The 21218-nt window shown below is 38.2% G+C and overlaps 2 protein-coding genes across 6 annotated transcripts in view; both read right to left on the bottom strand.

The window, feature by feature from the left end:
• LOC126875441 (uncharacterized) overlaps positions 1–21218 on the bottom strand; it is a 299435-nt gene that overhangs the window by 21539 nt on the left and 256678 nt on the right. The window lies entirely within an intron of this gene.
• Positions 1–21218, bottom strand: part of LOC126875450 (tyrosine-protein kinase Btk29A-like) — a 216335-nt gene that overhangs the window by 185253 nt on the left and 9864 nt on the right. The gene's annotated exons all lie outside the window — the stretch shown is intronic.

Here is a 21218-nt window from a genome sequence, read left to right as displayed (position 1 = left end):
CTACAGTGTCGCAGACAGATCGTCTTACATGACCGGCGAGATATACACAATATAGCGATAAGCGCTTAGTTGTCGTCAAGCAGCGAGTTCTAAAAAACATCGATTCGCCTTCGGTCTGTTATTTTACCTCCGCAAAAAAAGGTGGCGTACGTGATCATAGGCGCGAACGGTTGCGAGACCCGAGCGTGGTGGGGGTCGTCTCCAAGAGGAGACGAAGGAAACAATCGAAGGGCAGTCAGTATTATACGAGAATTCAAACCGAATGCATCGAGAGGTCCAGAGAAATAAAATCAAAGTCGCTTAGTCAAACGAATACGTGGAGAAATATTATAAAGTCGAGTCGAATTATAATAATAAACTAGTTGTATCATCGTTAAATCATTTGTAACGTGTTAGTTATCATTTTAAATATTGTTAAAAATAGAAGCTTATATTAACCCTGTTAATTCAGTGTTACAATCATTTGAACTACCTCTGTTATCCTAATCGAAACAGGGGAACTGGGGGACTGGTTCGCGACGTCGACCATCAGAATCGTAACGAGAATTTACGCCTCTCGCTGACGCGTCTATTCGCGAACGGTCGTAACAGGTGTATTTTTTTTATTATTTTTATTCGAACAGGATTATAACTCGAGTGGCAGAGACCGTAACTTTTTTGAAGATTTTGAGATACTTGTTTCGCTGTACTCTCTTTTTTCTATGCGCTAGACTTTGTCTTGAACTTTTTATTTTTCTATCGTGTTCTGTTTCACGCTGAGATTTGAAGTTAAGGAGTTTAGTTAGAATGGACGTGTTTTATGGTGCTGCATTTTTTATTCGGACGTGGTTATAATGCGAGTGAAAGACTAACTTTCTGAGAATTTTTAGACACTTTTCTTTTTTTTCCTGTGCGCGCCACTTTCTTCTTAACTTTTGCTTTTTGTATCGCGTTTTATATCAAGTTGAAATTTCTCTTTGGAGTTGCGAGACATAGTTAAGACTATTTTTTCCTTTTTTTTTTTTTTTTTTTTTATTGTTTCTTATTTGAGTAGAATTATGACTAGAATGAAAGATTGTACCTATTTGAGGATTTTCAGAGAATTTATTTTACCGTAATCTCTTTAGTTTGTTCAATGGTTTCGGTTTAGAGAACGTTTCGATTACCAACTTGAAGTAGTTTAGGCAACGTTCGGATTTGTAACTTGTCGCAGTTGTGGTTGCGATGTGACAGAAGAAGTCTCGCATGGATTAACTCCCTCTTCTACCCTCAAGTTCTAAGTAAATTACGATTGAGGTCGACTAGGTCCTATCGAATTCGACATCGATAGCCTGTTTTCCTCCAGTTTGTTCTACCAAATGAATTGACACACTGAATCAAAGATTATTATAATACGAACATTAATGAAGGAGATGGCTTTTAAAGATCGAAATCTCTGGTTCTAAGTATACGTATACTCGGATCAAGTTCTATGCACATATTTGTCAGACAGATATTAAAACTTCGATTTCCATTCTTTTTCTCTATTTTCTAACATTTTCCTTAGAGCTATATCAATTTTTCTTAAATCAGACACGATAAACAATGTTGAGGACCACTGCTATGTCGAATGTGACTCGACGTCAGTTTTTATCTCAGCAGCTCCTTCGTCGAGCCCCACCTTTTTTTGTGAAACGCGCGAAAGAAAAGCAGAATTGCACGCTGGAAACTGTTTCAAGATATGTCACACACTTAAAAATTCGAAAATACAACAATAGCGTGAATACCAGATATGTAAGTATGAAACCGGAATTTTTAATAGAAAATGCACGTTCATCGTATGAAAATGATTAAAAATATTTTGTTCGAAGTATTGCCCGTCGCTAGCTATACATTTTTCCCGGCTGTCTGGCAATTGGTGGATGCCACGCCAAAAAAACTGTCGCTCTTTTGAGGCAAACCAGTCATCGAGCCATTTTGGTAAGAAGTGCTGGTCAGAAAGTGCGTGTCCCATCGATGCAAATAAATACTAATCGGACGGAGCCAAGTATAGTGAGTAAGCCGCGTGCGAAAGTATTTCCCAACTGAACGCTTCGATCGTTTTCCTTGACCGGTTTTGCTGTATGCCGATGGTGCATTGTCACGAAGCAAAATTACTTTGTGTTGCCTTTTTTGATATCCTGGTCGTTTTTCGCGCGAAGTTTGATTCAAATCGATCGTTTGTTGTCGGTAGCGCTCAGTATTAACGGTTTCGCCAGGTTTTAACAGCTCATAATAGATCACACACTTCTGATCCCACCAAACACCGAGCATCGTCTTCCGTCCATAGCGATTTGGTGTTGTAGTCGATGTCGGTGGTTCGCCTGGAGCTACCCATGATCTTTTACGCTTAGGATTCTCAAAATATTTCCACTTTTCATCGCCAGTCACAATTCGGTGGAGAAACGACTTTCTTTTGTATCTGGCGAGCAGCATTTCGCAAGTGGTTCTTCGGTTTTCCTGCTGTCTTTCATTCGGTTCGTGTGGAACCCGTTTTCCCAACTTCTGGATCTTTCCTGTGACTTTCAAACGTATGGAGACGGCTTCTCGTGTCACGTTTAATCGATCAGCGAGTTGTTGTTGCGTTTGAGCGTCATCCTCGTCCAACGATGCTTGCAATTCGCTGTCTCGAAACTTTTTCGGTGGTCTTCCACGTTCTTCGTTCCTCGCGGCAAAATTGCCACTTCTGAATTTTTTGAACCACTCAAAGCACTGTGATTTACCACGAGCATGCTCGCCGTAAGCTTCGACAAGCATTCGATGCGATTCTGCAGCAGTTTTCTTCAAATGGTAACAGAAAGTCAATGCTGTCCGCAAATCGTGGTTTCCAGGCACAAAATTTGACATGTTCAACGCTATTACAAACTACGCTGTTGTATGAAAGTTGTATTGTTCCGAGTCGAAAATGTTTGTGAGACGTCAACAAGGACTATTGGCATCAATGACGCAGTTTAGTGATAACTACATTATCAGCTAGGTCCATCTATAAGCCAATTCCGGTTTCATACTTATAGACCTGGCATTACAAACTATGCTGTTGTATGAAAGTTGTATTGTTCCGAGTCGAAAATGTTTGTGAGACGTCAACGAGGACTTTTGGCATCAATGACGCAGTTTAGTGATAACTACATTATCAGCTAGGTCCATCTATAAGCAAATTCCGGTTTCATGCTTACATGCCTGATAAGTGAATTTCTTTCTTCCTTTATTTATTTCAATTGTCTTATTTTTTTTAGTTAAAATAAATTTCAAATAAAACACTTAAAAGCGTTGGCAGCTGCTGCTAACGAAATTGAAATAAAATTCGCAGTGCAAAGGGTTGATATGGCAACTGACACTTTACAAAAATTTCTGTTTTCCATTTCCTTTTCCCTGATACGAAATTATTATAATTAGATTCTTGCAAAGAATCACATTGCAAATTGATAAATTGATTAATAAATGTTTCATTTACTAAAGATTAAGCAGGGCTGTGTGTATTAACGCTACTTTTTAACTGCATCAAATCAACGTCACAGGCCATTCATCTCTCTGATTACAGGATCAAATGCTCGGACAACAGATTTGAAAATTTATTTTAACAGCACAGAAGGTAGTTTTCTCGCGATTACTCATAAAATCATCAAATGCCATCCATATCAATGTCCATCAATCGTATCTCTAGCAATACTATCTCAACCAACACTCTGGGGCATATTTACGTTTTTATTCAAGCGCAGCAGTCGGTTTCCATTGCAAGCCGAGCGTCGCGAATCGTTTGATTGACAATGTCAATCCATTTCTTCCTTTTTTCCCTTTTTGTCCTTTTTTTTTTTTTTTTTTTTTTTTTTTTTCTCACGTTTCGTATGAACGAAACGCGTACAGAAACGAAGACCGACAGCTATCCGCGTACTGTCCACGTTTATCGGGACAGAGAATCTTGATTACACGGGCATCCTATCTGCCGAAACGTCGAAAACATCGCTATTTGGATAACGAGAATATAAATGCTACTTAGGGACCAGGCAATACCGTTTCCACTAATATTTCGGCTAAAGCTTTGCTGCATACACGTTTTAACTGTTAGATTGCCAGCGAGCAGCGAATCCGATTTCCCTATGGTACACGTGTGTTCATGGATCGACATTTGAAACGGTATTCGAAAGGAATATCGAAATAGACCGTCCAAATCGTTTGGACTTTCGGTTGCCCCGATGATACCATCTTCCATGCCAATTTCGACCATTTCCAGAATGCTAAATCGCCAGAGATAGCAAGAACACATTTTACAACGGTTAGAACGGATTTCATGGTCTGGGTAAATTAAGAGTAGATTTTATTCGATGTAAAATATCCTGAAAGTTAGATGCAACAATGTTTTCTGTATAAATATACAATGGCTGACGAAAGTATTCGAATGCTTATACTTACAAATTTCAAGTAATAACATGAGGTGTACTAAACTAATTTGTAAATCAATTTGGTATCCACAGTGACGAAAAAGTGTCAAGATTATTGTTGAAAATTGTGGATCTTTGAAGCCGAAATAATGTTATAGGAACACTAAATTTATACTGAGGATTAATATTAAAATAGTAATATATTTATTCCATGGACGATTCCTTATATATTCATCGATACAATCTTGCAGGCGTCTCAGCACTTTCTTCTATATCCGACTGTTGACCGACTGAACAGTTTACGAGATGCTGCGCACACACATACTTCCACACACTGATATTCACATACAAGTATCTCTACTACGCATTTAACCCAGTCCAGCACAGAAAATTATACGTATCTCAACAATTATATCAGTAAAATTTGAAAACGAGTCAATAATATAGACAGGGGTTATGTTACATTTATTAGAAACATTCATGATAAGTGTCTCACAAAAGTATTCGAACGCTGTAGCACTGTTGATAATTTTCTATTTTCCTTTGCAGCGAATGCAAACATCATTGCTAGATGAAAATATCGGTACGTTCACTTGATGTTAGGATATCGTTTCGGTAACAGTAACGTAAAAGTGTGCATAACAGTATTTAAAATGAATACCAAAAAGTGTGAAAGTAAAAAGTGTGAAGGTGAAATAATATCCGATTACACGAGGACGGCAGATCATATAACGAGATTGCCGGAATTGTGAACAGAAGTAAGTCCACGATACATTATATCATAAACAAGTGAGAGAATGAGGAAACACTTGCAAACAAAGCTCGATCAGGTCGACCAAAGAAATTGACTGGAAGAGAGGAGAAAGTTATCGTTCGCGAATTAAAAAAAATCCTACTGCATCCGCTCCTCGACTCGCAAGTATGGTAGCTGATATGTTTCATGAAGAAGTTCACCCGGAATTATGTCGACGAATCTGACGAAACAATGATTTCCAAGGCAGAGTACTGCGAAACAAGCCATACATTAATGCGGTAAATCATAAAAAAAGATTAACTCTTAAATATTTTTAAATATTTTAAAAAATAACCTTAAAGAAAGTGCCTGTAGATTAGGATTATTGGATTTCCACTTCCAACAAGATAATGATCCTAAGCATACTGCTAGAATTGCGAAAGAATGAATCGTATATAACACACCACGCATGCTAATTACTCCACCGCAAAGTCCAGACATAAATCCGATTGAAAATTTATGGGCTGAAATCGGGAAAAGATGAAATAAATTTCAGATAACCTCGAAGCAAGTATTGAAAGATAAAATTATAGAAATATGGAACTCCGTTGAGTGTAGTTTTACAAAATCATTGGTTTACAGTATGGAACGTCGATTGAGACACACTATCGCTGCTAAAGGTGGTCCAACAAAATATTAATATTAAATAATTTAATAACATATGTAGCGCTCAAATACTTTTGTCAGTCACTTACAATGCCTGTTTCTAATAAATGTATCAAATTCCTAACCTACGTCGTTGAATCCTTTTCAAATTTTACTGACATAACCTCAAAATTTCCATCTTCCTATTGACATCTGCTTGCCTAACCAAATTACTCTAACGTACATTATTTCGCCCATTCAAGTTTGCATATGTAAGTGTTCGAATACTTTTGTGAGTTACTGTACGTAATGATAGTGCTTCTTCTCATTTAGAAATCGTGGAGAAAAAATCGTGGAGAAAAAATGGGACCTACAAGTGCCGGGATTTGAACCTGGTACAGAAACGTTCGTAACCAACGGCGTTAACCACTGCCCTATCGTCGTCCGGTCGTAATTTGCTGTCGAGTGCCCCTACAATAGTATCGAAGTAATGTTGGATAGATTTCTCGTTGCAGTTTTCATGTAGGAAGAGAAACAATAAAATAAAGAACACTTTTTCTATTCAAAGAAAACTTCAAATAACCAACCATATCATAGGCCAATGAACTTGTCTCGAAGTATATTACGCGGCCAACTATCACAAAAATACTGTTCTATTTAACACAATGAAAATCAGCTTGAAATGTCAAGAAACTGTTATTTAATAAGGTTTTGGGTTTATAAAATAACGATTCACTTAGATTCGTTTTCTCCAATATATTTCAGTCTTATAACACGTCTTACCACACAGGAATCTCCAAGTCAATAGAACAACGTGGTCGACTTCTAAGACAAAAGAGCGTCGTTAGAAGTCGTACCAACTTAGCTTGTAGTAAGCAGCGATCATACCAACTTAACATTTCTCAACAGAAACTTGCACCTAGTTGGGCCATCTTCCTTGAAACAAAGTAACTTCTATCCAAAAAATCAGTTACACGACAAATAGTTTGAACGATAATTGTATAAAGAAGCTCACAATGAGTCAACGTGTGTAAATGACAAATATTTAAGAAGTTATTTTAGCAGGCACGTTTGTTTGAAAGAGCTGTGTATCTTGAATCTATCGAGAAACGGGATTCAAAAGGGAATTGCGAATTTCGAAATTAGTTGTGAAGAAACGAAAGGCGCAATCGCGTTTCCTAGTTCGAGGTTCCTTCAGTCTGGTTATCAAGACTGTCTTATCTTTTACTTGGTTCCCGATTCGAATTTCTTTCCGCTACGAGCGATGAAATCGCACAACTTCTCGTCCAACTTCTCCACTCTTTCATTTCACGCTTTCTCTATTAATTCCCCTCGTCCTTTCTAAGTGCTTTCCTCCGTTCGCTATCTTTTTCCCCCTTTACCATCTCCTCCTGCATTCGCCATTCTCGCCGAGTTGGCGAAAGAGCGAGAGAGATGCCAAGGGAGTCGAATCCTTTGACCTCGTTGCGTTTCTTCTCTTCCCTCTATTTGCTTACAACTCTGTACACGCGTTCCAATCTTCTCTGTTATTCACCGAGAAAACGTCTCGCTTGTCATTAATCAATGAGAAACCAGCTTTCTGGTATCGTGCGTCGTATAAAGCGTGCAGAATGAAAGAAGAGAATCCAGCTTTCTTCGTTGACTAACGGATCGGTTTAAGAACGACGCGATAGTCTGTTTTGTCACCGTTACAACGAAATTGGATATGCGAACGATACCCAAGAAAATGTATACACTGACTCGCGAATGTATCTGAACTCTTACCGTAGAATGCTACTATGCCCATATTGTGTGTGCTATATAAAACATTTTGAAACTTCGGTAGCTCTGTAATGAGATACGTTATACATTGTTACGAATACAAATGAACAATACAAATGTGAATATACGAAGGAATATAGAAATTGCGAAGTATTTACTACAAACATGCGTACATCGGGCAAAAAGGTAGTGTTGAGATATGTATAATTTTCTGGGCTGGACTGGGTTAAATGCGTAGTAGAGATACTTGTATGTGAATATCAGTGTGTGGAGGTATGTGTGTGCGCAGCGTCTCGAAAACAAAGAAATGTAAACTGTTCAGTCGGTTAACAGTCGGGTATGGAAGAAAGTGCTGAGACGCGTGCAAGTGTGTATCGATGAATATATAAGGAATCGTCCATGAAATAAATATATCATTATTTTAATATTAATCCTCAGTATAAATTTAGTGTTCCTATAACATTATTTCGGCTTCAAGGATCCACAATTTTCAACAGTTAGTATATCTTACATGTTATCTTACACATACAATAAGCGTTAAAGATGATCCCGTCTTATTTATTGCAATTAATATAATGGATAATTATAAATACTTTGTAACGCAATTGCTTAGCTGTAAATACTGTGTAATTATTTTTCTGATCTCTGCAGGATATTTAGAATTATACGTTAAATTATAGAGAGTGTATCTTTTAAAATTAGCCAGCATTTTTCTTTTATGCCGCCATGAACCGGTGGAAGAGTAATAAATTCGAATATCGACTGTGGCGGTCTCAACTTTAGTTTTACGAGCGAACTTCACTGTTCAAGTTAACAGTCAAACATTGAAGTAAGTAAACGCGTAGGTAGATAATGCAGGTTTGTATAGTTTATGGCGGCTAGTGCAAACAGTATCGCAGACTTGTGAGATAGTGGAAGTGCTGTAAATATCGTTATTGGCACTGGTAGCAGATTCTTGAATCCAGCTAGAGGATCTAAATCTGTCGGATTCTGTAACATTAGGATTGATTTTCGAAAGGCACAGAATTTCCTGAACCAGATAACACGGATTTAAGTTTATGGATGCAACTTCCCTCGGGACTGGCTGTTATATCTGACACAACTGGAACTGTCAGTATCAAAGCCCATAGGTCTTCACTCTTACGACTGAGATTCTGAAGATACAAGATTCATGATCTTAGATGTTAGGATAACGTGTAATTTTTCTACCCTATTGATTTTTCTGCAAACTACCTGAACTTTTGCAATATACAAGAAAAATATTCGACTGAAACGTAGAACCAGATTCTGTTAAGAACTTAATATTATATATAATTATTTTGTTTCTTTATGTAAATAAAATACATTTTCTTTCCTAAATTCTACGTTTGGTGATCCTTGTTCAGGAATCTTACTGCAATGAATTTTGGAAGCAGTCGTTTGAAAGAATTCAAAGATCCAAAGTAACAGTTATTTCTAATATTTTTTGGAAAGACGTCATTGAATAAAAATTAATTTTTATTTCAATGAAAGTCAGTCATGAATAAAACTGTAAGAAATTTCTCAAAAAGTAAAACTATTAAGAAATATTAATTTTTAATTGTTCCTATTAGGAATAGCCATTACGAATGATTAACATTTTTTGCACTACCAGTCACCATTATCGATGACGGAAATTTCATTCACATTGCCAGTAACTAAAACAAATGATCGGAATTTTTTTCGTTACCAGGGACCATTATCGTTGGCCAGAGTTTTATTTTCGTTACCGATAACCATTATCGATAACGAAAAATTTTTTTGGTTTCCGCTAACCAATATGGGTAACAAAATCTTTTTTCTGGCCACATTTGACTGTTGTCAATTGTTAACATTATGGTTTAGTATTCATTGATAACATGAAAAAAACTAATTTTAAGTCAGGTATATATCTTATTAAGCAGAAAAAATGGTTAACAGTTGAAGATTGAGAATAACTGAAAATAATCAGAAACAATTTTTCGATGATGATTATATGTAACCCAAACAGAATTTCTGTCACTGACAATGATTACCGATAAACAAAAAAATATTTATCATTTATAATGGTTACTCGTAAACGACATTTTTAACCAAAGATAACTCTATATTTTAACACTTTACCGACCGATTAACCGATTAATCGGTTTTTTGTCGCCGACGCTTACCGACCGATTTTATTACCGACAATCTTTCTCATTATTTGAGCAGTAATTTATTATTGAGTACTAAGGTACCTTGCTTAGTTGCGTTGCTTTGTAAGCTCCCACAGTTTTATACCAATTTGAAAAACTTACCGTTCGCGATGTACGAAAAGAATGATATTGGAGAGTCTAAACCGAAACAGAACCGGCGCCAGGGAGAATCTGCGCCTGAACTGCCGGTCGGACGTGCGTATGCTGTTGAACTGCTAGCGGTCGGTAAAGTGTTAAACTAGATTAACTCTGTATGTATTGTTATAGATATTAACTGTTACAACATGACCAGTTAACTGCGTTCGACATGTATACACGTCAATCTAAAACTTCATTTCAGTGCGGTTGACGTGTATATTCGTCATTGTTTGATTTTACCTGCGCATCCCGTATGGAACTTTTGAAATTAAACTCCGCAGTTAACAGGTTAATTAATTTTCGCTAAAAGAACATGTATCGTAACTAGATAACGGAAAGTACTTGAGGAAATTGAAGTTACGAACATGCGCTTAACAAATGAAACTGAAAATCTTTTCTCGAAATTGCAACCAGTTAACCCACGCCATATGAACTCGCAACTAAAAATACAACAAATTGCAGCGCGATATCATATCACTTGAACGTGTCACCATGGCTGGCTGCTGGAATCCGCGCAAGAATCATAAATCACTGGGCGAGGTCGGCAAAAAGGCCGGTTTTTCCAGCAGATAGCGAAAAAGCGCGTTTTTATTGCTCGACATCGCGAAGAAATAACGAAGCTTCCACGTCAAAATACCGGCGCATAACTCGGTGTCACGTAAAAATCGACGTGGTCCTCTTTCAATCCTGCAACCAGCGCTTCATGGAACATTAAATCGCGGAACAGCCGTGGTTTCTTGATCGAAAAATTTTGATAGCGGTTTCTGGCAGCCAGCGTTGCAACAATTTTCGCATGTCTTCCTTATTATTTTTTCATGCAACGTTATCTTTCCATCTTCGTTTGCTCTTTTGAAAGAAGCACTGTTAAATAAAGTAGCATGTTCGTGTCAGTGAAGTCAACGAAAGTTGAGAAACAGAATTGCTTGCGATTGTATGCCACTCCAAATCGAAATTGAAATTCTAGTTAATATAGTTTATGGAGTACGATACGATATAGTTTAGGGAAACATATGAAGAGAGTAACAGACATATTTCAAGAAAATTAAGAAGCAGAGAATTTAGGAAAAAGCGATCCATGTATTTAATGAAAGAACAGTCAAGAATATGTGACGGCATTTGGCAACAATGTATATCGCCGAAGCGAAGTGCCTAATGAGCCATCAATATCCCAACGGTCCTTCCGTTCGAGAAAAAAGGCGTGCGTGGCAACGTTCGCGGACGCCAAACAAACGGGTGGATAGTGGGGATATTGAGGGGCGACGAAAAGAAAAGAATCGAATCCGATCGACAGTTAGGTTCGAACTAGGAAGCGATAAGGTCGAGTCGTAACCGGGCAGTGAGATTGACTAGCGAAACCGAGAGCGATACGCGACGCGATCAAAAGAAGACGCTTGTTAATAAACATATTTTTGACCTAAACACCGAGTGATTGTTTAACGCACTACACTCAATATCACTGCAAATACAATTCGAGGATTAGAAACAATATTATTAACAATTATTAACAATATTAAAAACTACTTTGTACTGTACAGTGAAAGTATTAGCAGAAATATGTTTTTACAATTGGGTAATTGCTTGAAACCGTTTGAAACTGTATTAATGAACGAATTTATGGACTCGCATTTAAACAGCAATCAATTACAAAAAATGAACATTGGAATATTGCATAGGGGGAAACAAGTTCACAAAATTCGTTTTTCGAATACTACAAATTTTATATTTTGTGCTCATGGTCGTTTCTTTCCTACGGTGTTTAATTATTATCGGCAGAAAACAGAATTTGCGAATGAAGAATTTTAAACGAAAATTGTTTTACGTATACAAGTAAAGAGAAGAGCATTTGTAATGTGGTTTTCCTATTATCGAAAAAAAAAACCTGTTTTAATATCGGAAATATGCCAAAGTTGATGCGATATTTCAATTAGCGGAGAAAATCGGCAAGCCACGTAGACGATGTCATGTTTATTTTTTTTTTATCTCATCAATAAACGATTCATTGTCTTTCTACAGTAAAAGATGGACTTTCAATGGAAAATCAGTTACCGTGTTCGACGAAATTGGACATTTCATAAAAGACAGTAGGATTTGTGATACAACGAACTAAAAAATTCTCTGTTGCTTCTCGGGCTTCCAAAGGAAACCAAATACCTACATAATGGATTAGGGTTACATATCATGTTAGGTAAATGTATGTATGTATGTATCATTAAATATACAGACCCTGAGAAAATATTTCGGGATTTTTATATGGCCTATTGGTGATATGAAAACGACGAAAAAATTTGTATAGAAAGATTTGTATAGAATTTGTTCGAGGCTTATTTTCATATTAGAAGCAATTTCATTTTGCGCTAAAAATACACCCTATAAAGTCTACAAATATCCCTCACATATTTCGTGACACCTTGTGTATTGGAAATTTCTATATGCAAATTGCCTGGAATTGATGAGAAAATAAACGAACCAAAATTCTAAATCGAACATCGTTTGTCAATCAAACAGGGGGCATCGAGTGCATCCACCGGCCATGGACGCACTCGACAAATGCGCATCGAATTTGATGACATAGGAATATGGTCGACATCGACCAGATTCTCACTCTTTCGTAAGTTATATGATACATTTCCGATTCTCTATGGCACTGTCTCTCCGAGTCATTGTCATTTTAATGTATTTAAGGTATAACGTTAAAACACGACAAGATTCTGTTTTTAGAAGAAAGTTCCTTCGTTGTCTGTGCTTCTTACGCGCTAACGAACAATTTAGAAATGGACATAATGGCAGTTTCACATTATGCTACCTATATACGATATACGACATTTTGGACGTGCAAATTGCGAGCGTTACATACTTTCATTGACGCGAGGCCTAAGTTTTTCTTTAAAAAGATACTCTTCCAACCGTTTTACATGACAAATTAACTTTTTCACAACTTTGTAAGGACGGTTCTTCTGTAACAAATTGGAAAGCCATTTTTGCAGCTGCTTGCTATAGGGATTACTTATACTTTCAACCTTGAAGATAGATATTTTCCATTCCATTCGCGCCAATAACGCTAAAAATTGAATTATGTATAGGCGATATACTGGGTAACGTATGGTAAAAAATTTGAAAGAAATTGTAATAAAATCAATCTACGCTACAAATACCCGAAGGAAAGATTCTGTATCTTCCTCCCCTTCCCTTTTCTTATTTTCTGACTCTATAATTCTTACTCTATTCTATCTTCTGCCTCATTTCCTCGCTGTCATTTTTTCCCCCTTCCTTTCTCCTACCCTTTTCTTCTCGCAGTTCTGCGTAACAGCAAAAACAGAGCAATTGGAAAATGAACGTGCTGAAAGCAAAACACGAGTGACACTGTACGCAAGAAAGCCACGTAACAAACGCAATGAAGCAATTCCCTATGAAACCATATGCTTATTACAAACAGTAACAAGTTGTTCCCGTTGAAGAGGAGGACCCTAACACAAACGATAACACCACGAACTGGCTCTTTTGCAACAGTGGAATCCAGCGAGGCAAATCTAGTTTCCTGTTACTGTAAAAGGATATTGGTTGCGTGTATAGATATATACGCACACACACACAGCACAGCTTTATACAATAATGGAACGCGTTCGTTGGACAGCACGCGCATACAGCGAATCTCGCTAGCCTTCGAATCTTGTGTTACGCTACAATAATTTTCTCAACAGGTTATTCGGTATTGCTCCCTTCCCTAAATCGCGTTACGCTTAATACTACCCACACAGTCTCCCCCACTGGTCATCCTTCGTTTATCCCTTAATGCCATTACGTGGATTAAAAACGACGAAACGTATTAGTTGCAAAACGGCGATGGGAACAGCTGATGGGAATTATTTCGCGTGCACGCATGCGGCATTAAGAGGAATCGCTGTATGGAAACTGACGACGGACGTTCCTGCTAAGCGAGAAAATTCAAATTTTGAGCAACTCCTTTCGAATTTATAGCCGGTCGATTCCTTGAACGAAAGAAATATTTGGCGTGCAGACGGCTAGCACGGTTTATTACAAACAGAATAGTAAAGCTATTGGGTGTTGAAGTAACTACTTCAAGAAAAACTCTACATTCTTTATTTATGTATATTCGTGACCTGAGGACAGCTATTACGCAGAAATATTCTAAATAAGGAGCGGTGCATATTATTGTACCCTTGAGTATGCATTATGTTTTGGGTTGCAAGGTCTAGGAACAAAGGAACTAATAAACAGGTTTCTAGTTATGTTCCCTGTAGTCTCTAGCCAAGGCTATAAGGTTAACTTTCTTGGTAATATCCTTTTCCTATAAATATACAAACGTGCTCCCTATTATTCCATTGTCTAGTAACACTAAGAGAGTAAGGATGTCAATCAGCATAAACTTATAAATTATAAATTATACTTGTACTTATACCTTTAATTTTTTCAATATACTTTTTTATTACAAATTTATCCACGCGTTCTTCAATCAGTTAACCTCAATCTCAACATTGGGCAACTAAGTGATTGCGGATTTTGTCATTAGGTGGTAATGACAAAATCCGCAATCACTTAGTTGCCAACCGAATATTTTCGAGGAAGCCGTTTCCTAAATTGAAGTGCGAACGAAGAAAGTAACAGTAACGTATATAATAAGTAAAATGGATGAAATAAATACAAAATAGAATAAACTATAGTACAATAAAGAAATAAAAAAGAATATATAAAATAAAGTAATGTATAATAATAATGAAAATATTAATGAAAATTTTATTAAGAAATACATATAATTTAAGACGTACAATTTCTATCATAGCTATCGAAGTTTTCTTCAAAATAAATCGTATCCTAGTACTTCTGGTCGACAGTATTTCTAGTAAATTAAATTTTGATACACAAAAGCTTAGTCTACATGCTAAAGGCAAACGCCAGTGATATAGTTCAACTTAAGAACGCAAAGAATTAAACCTGACTGACTTTTTCAATTCACCACTCGTGCACTTTTCAAAGGATTCTTTTGTCCAATAAAGCGTCCTTTTTAACAGTACTCGAAACCCGGTTCCATTGTTTAACACTCATCTAACCCTTTCTAGAATATTCCTTTTAACTACGTTCTTAATATGCGCGTAGCCCATCTTCGGCTAAAACAAGAATTCTCGAAACTCGATGTACTGCGACAAAAGGAAGCAGATTTAAAAATGGAGCTAAAAACGACAAAAAGAAAGCAAAGAATAAAAAAAACCACCGATAATTCCACAAACACCTACACGCTTCCGCCTTCGCGGCCGCTGCACAAAACACCCCTGGCACGAGCAAAAACGTCCGACACACGACGTACAACGTCCATGCCCTAATAAACATTAATAAAGCTCGGCAAGCCAGAAAACAGACCTCCCTTTGGTTGCTAGCCTCGGTTGCATCCTCGTTCAGGAGGCGGCTGACGCGAAAAGAAAGCGGTGGCCGTTGGAAAATTTCATTTAGGCTTTTCGAGTGGGTCCCGTGCCACGACGTCTTTATTAGATTCGCCGGTTTCCGGTGACCTTCGTTAACGTCGATGTTCTACGAGCGCAACCACGCTCTTCTATCCCCACCCCACCCGTTTTAACCCCTCTCCTTACGTTTCCCCACTCTGCTCTGTCTCGTCAGGCACACTTCGTCGAAACGACGTCCGTTGGTCCATTTGTTCGTTCATCAAGACACGAACTCGAATAATCGAGGAAATAGAGGCACAGACCGAACGTTCTTCTCGCGAAGCGTAGACGGAACGACGCGTTTAGGTTGCAGAAGTAAAAGAAAAAAGCAGGGAAAAGCTGGAAAACGGGAGAATCCGAGTTTTGTGAAAAAAAATCCGTGTTGAATTACTCGGTCCATTCGCGTGCAGCTACTTCCAACTTCGGCATCTTCTTTCTTTTTTCTTCGCTCTTCCCCCCTTTCTACTGGCATTCTGTTTCTCTTTTTCTTGTAAGGGAGAACAACGAGCAACGATGCCAGTTTTAATTAACACTTTGACTGCAACGGTGGTCATCGGTGACCGGAGCGCTTCAACTTTTTACAATTGTAAAAATTGAATGAAAATTGAGGGTTAAGGCATTTTGAATATAACCGATAAATAGAAGATACTTTGAAATAAAAAGTGTCCTATTGAACAATTAAACATTTTTATTAGAACATCAACAAAAAAAAAAAGAGAACAAATGTTGCATCTAACGGTGCACTGTGTTGAAACACTTTAAACATAAATGTGGCTCATCAATACAATTTGGACGATAGGTGGCCACCTCTTTGATCCGATTCTTAGCAATTTTTGATCCTAACTGTTTAACATTTTTTTATACCACTCTCTGCAAAATTTTCGTGCCAGGTACGCTTGCCCCTCTTTCTTCTGCGTTTCGCGTCGCAATCTTTGTCAAATAAGTATATTTCACGGCTCTGATGAATGGCACTGTGTAAGGTGCATCGCGAGTGCCATTCTAAAATCTGATACCTTGATTTTTGTTTTTCTTGCTTGTTTATAGAGTATCATCGCGTTTGAAATTGATGTATTTAACAGTAACTCTGAAGCTAATTTTATATATCACTTGGGGGTTCTTCTATGTGATGTAGAATATGCTATGATTTGTGTTACGCCCTGAGGTTTACTATAGGCCGTGTTTCTAACCGTCTCCCTTGGTACTACTACAGTGTCGCAGACAGATCGTCTTACATGACCGGCGAGATATACACAATGTAGCAATAAGCGCGTAGTTGTCGTCAAGCAGCGAGTTCTTAAAAACATCGATTCGCCTTCGGTCCGTTATTTTACCTACGCAAAAAAGGTGGCGTACGTGATCATAGGCGCGAACGGTGCGAGACCCGAGCGTGGTGGGGGTCGTCTCCAAGAGAAGACGACGGAAAAAATTGAAGGGCAGTCAGTATCATACGAGGATTCAAACCGAATGCATCGAGAGATTCATCAATTTATTACTATTTTGCCATTATACGCTTTAAATAATAAAAATACACCCATGACGTCCTCAGCAAACCATGTGATTTCGGCGTGGCAATCAAAATGTTAAATAACTCGCTTTTCAGCAAAAATCACGCGAGAAACCATATTTATATGTGTAAAGGGAAACATTAGTGATTTGCAGGATGAATTACAGGTATGATTCGTTGAATCGATGCATTGTTCCATCTTAGAAGGATAGGAATAGAAAAAAGATAAGATAAGGAAAGAAAGAAGATAATAGGAAGAATCGTGAAGAAGAATGTTTCTGGAAGAAAAATCCAAGAGGAACACGTTCTTTCAGCAAGTTAACTCTCGTTTCGTTTGGATATGTGTTTCGTCGAACGCGCGACAGCTCGTTAAATTTACGTAATGCACCGTTGCGAAATTAATTATAACTGCACGGAGCAATTAATTTACCTTGTTTCACGCTGACCGTTCCTCTAATACACAGTTTTGTTCGTATTTTTGTTCTCACTTGACAGAACGGTGAGTATAATTTAGCAAACTAAAAGATTCGATATTTCAATGGAGTACAGTCGTTCGTATGTAAAAAGAAAAAGTGAATTTCGTTGAACGCTATGTTCAGAATTGCAAAACTCCTCTGCAGACGTACAGTTGAAGGTCGACTGATCGCTTCTTAGACTTGCATTATTCTACCTTAACACTAGAACTACCGATAGCTAACACGAAGCTATTTCTACCGAAACCAGTGAAAATGACTGGACTTTAAAAAATACGTAATAATAGAACATTTTTGTATTTATTGAGTTATTACTTTCTTACGGAAGGAATTCCATGTTATGTAATACATTTTTGGCATATTAATCCATCTGGGGCCATAATCCCCAAAACGAGGGTTGACACATTTATAAAATTTTATAGAACCAGTCATTTTGACTGATGTGGTATTTCTAGCGTTAGCATCTAGCGATCTAGTGATCGATCCGGAATTTTCCTGATAACTGATATCATCATATCGAGTGATACGCGATAAAAATTTTAAAAACGTGTGGCAAGTTGTACGAAACGAGGAAACTGGTTAAATTGGGGTTCGACAAACAGATTGCAGGACCCTTTTTACACTTTGACAAGCGCCAGTCATTTTGACTGGTATTGGTATAAGTAGCCTTGATACAAGATTATTGTCAGTTTGAATATATAAAAAGCAAAATAAAATTCATTATATTATTCTTTCAGTTATTGCGGAAAAAAATATAACATGAAGTAGGAATTTTAAAATAAAATTGTAAAACCAGTCAATTTGACTGGTATAGTAGTTCTACTGTTAAGCTCGCGTTATCCGTCTCTATCATCCATTCACTGTCATCCCCTTTAACGCTCAAAATTCTCACCTTAATCCCCAAAGAAATTTAAGGCATCACGGAAAATACAAATTGCCCCAAAATGTATCGATCGAACCCACTCTCTTCGTATTTTCCTTCGAACATCCAAAACAATCAAAACTTCTTCGCTGGATTTCTACCAGGTCGATTTACCAAAAAAAGAAAAAAAACGCAAGACCAGCGAATAGGAACCATCCGTTCGTTCAACGTTCCCAATGACAGCCCCTTAAAGAAATGATTCACGATCCGACTAAAGCGGCGAGAGAACTTGACCGATGGTAAAAAAGGAGCGAGTGTTCCCGACGCGATCAAGAATAAACGATATCTGGCGGAGATCTCGGATAAGCTAAAAGTAATGCTTCCCTGGAAAGATCCAGTCGATCTTACCTCCACGTTGCAGCAGTCTCGAAGGGTTCTGGAAGTTCGATCACGTCGAGGAGACACGATTGGCGTCGCTTCTGCCACGTGGAGAAAAGTGTTCGTCTCGAGGCAAAAACGAAAGAATCCTGTTGGCGCGTGGAACTCGATGAGGCCGTGTGATCTATTGTAGCTTCTGGATTGATCGAGCGCGACCTCTCAACGTCTTAACGACCCAACTTTCCAGAAAGATGCGAAAGTCTTCCGTGGTGTCGAAGATATTCCGGATGAATAACGATTGCTTGCCTACGAGCTGGCAAGTGGATCGAAGAAACCGAGGATTAATTAGAAAAACTTCTCTACGATGGATTAATTCCCGCGACTCGCTGAATAGTCTGTCGGAAAAGCTCTTCCGATCTTGAATATCTCGGATGAGAAAACTTCCGTGGAGTAATACTCTACTTCTCGAGGGTACAGCGGATCGTTGATCGATAGTCTTCGAATAGTCTCTCAGCAGACGGTGTTGCACGATTGCTTCTCTCCAAGTATCCAATTACTTCGGTTGGTATCTTGCGCCGACTTAAAGCTGCAGCTTTTTCCTTCCGAGAACCACCCAACTCGAGGGGAATAGGAAATATACGATACTCTTCGCTCTTGGAAATCCTCGTAACCTCGGTTGTACTATTCGTGAAAACGCTGTTCAACGTTCGATTCAACACCTAGCATCGATCGATGAAATAGCGGCGAATATCTTGGCAAATATATCGACTAACAGACGATGTATACGAGTATCGATGTATATTTCGAAATACGGAAATTACACGGATTAATTGCTCTTGGAAACAGAGCTTCTTGCTTGAAAGCAGCTGAACACCAAAATGAAAGAATGCAATTGACTGACGTTGGTATGTTTCTATGTATGTTCAGATATATCGTAGATGCTGAGGAGCAGCAAAGAGCGATCCCGATGACGACCACTGACTGAGCCGCGGAGCAGCATCAGGAACTCACGGCGGAAGAAAGGATGAAGAGAAGGTGGCGGTGGCGGCCCTGGGGCGCCTGCGCTGCCAATTTTACACATGGTCTACGAGCACGTTATATCCACCCCTAAGCAGCCCCTGCCATCGAAACAGGCTGGCTTGCCTACCAGCTAACAGGCTGCGTACCTCTACGCAGCTAACTGCTACTGTTAACACTTTGACTACTGCGATGGGTCATATATGACCCACCACGGTTTTCTCCTATGACCATCGCTGACCGGAGTGTTTCAACTTCTTACAATTGTAAAAATTGAATGAAAATTGACAGTTGGGGCATTTTGAATATAACCGATAAATAGAAGATACTTTGAAATAGAAAATGCCCCATTGAACAATTAAACATTTTTATTAGAACATCAATAAAAAAAAAAATGAGAACAAATGTTGCATCTAACGGTGCACTGTGTTGAAACACTTTAAACATAAATGTGGCTCATCGATACAATCTGGACGATAGGTGGTCACCTTTTTGGTCCGATTCTTAGCAATTTTTGATCCTAACTGTTTAACATTTTTTTATACCACTCTCTGCAAAATTTTCGTGCCAGGTACGCTTGCCCCTTTTTCTTCTGCGTTTCGCGTCGCAATCTTTGTCGAATAAGTATATTTCACGGCTCTGGTGAATGGCACTGTGTAAGGTGCATCGCGAGTGCCATTCTAAAATCCGATACCTTGATTTTTGTTCTTCTTGCTTGTTTATAGAGTATCATCGCGTTTGAAATTGATGTATTTAATAGTAACTCTGAAGCTAATTTTATATATCACTTGGGGGTTCTTCTATGTGGTAGAATATGCCATTATTTGTGTTACGCCCCGAGGTTTACTATAGGCCGTGTTTCTAACCGTCTCCCTTGGTACTACCGTGTCGCAGACAGATCGTCTTACATGACCGGCGAAATATACACAATGTAGCGATAAGCGCGTAGTTGTCGTCCAGCAGCGAGTTCTAAAAAACATCGATTCGCCTTCGGTTCGTTATTTTACCTACGCAAAAAAGTGGCGTACGTGATCATAGGCGAGAACGGTTGCGAGACCCGAGCGTGGTGGGGGTCGTCTCCAAGAGAAGACGAAGGAAAAAATCGAAGGGCAGTCAGTTTCATACGAGGATTCAAACCGAATGCATCGAGAGGTCCAGAGAAATAAAATCAAGGTCGCTTAGTCAAACGAATGCGTGGAGAAATATTATAAAGTCGAATCGAATTATAATAATAAACTAGTTGTATCATCGTTAAATCATTTGTAACGTGTTAGTTATCATTTTAAATATTGTTAAAAATAGAAGTTTATATTAACCCTGTTAATTCAGTGTTACAATCATTTGAACTACGTCTGTTAACCTAATCGTTAACCTAATTGGTTCGCGGCGTGGACTATCAGAATCGTAGGAACGCTCTTCGCGAACGGTCGTAACAATTTGATCTGACAAATCTACAGCACATTTTCCTCTGTTGCAATCTACCACTACCATTGGTTTATCACAAACAAAATTTTTTTGCGGACCTCTACCATTTCATCGAAATCGTAAAAATAATCATAATACCGTTTACTGATATCTTCTACACCTTTCAACAATATATTCTGCACGTTTTGCTTACGACGAAATAACGAATGCGAATGGTTTGTTGAAATAAACGAAGCGTTGTTATAATATGTCGCTGTCAAC

The sequence above is a fragment of the Bombus huntii genome, chromosome 18 (assembly GCF_024542735.1).
Source record: "Bombus huntii isolate Logan2020A chromosome 18, iyBomHunt1.1, whole genome shotgun sequence".
Lineage (NCBI taxonomy): Eukaryota > Metazoa > Arthropoda > Insecta > Hymenoptera > Apidae > Bombus > Bombus huntii.
This window is presented reverse-complemented; position numbering and strand designations above follow the sequence as displayed.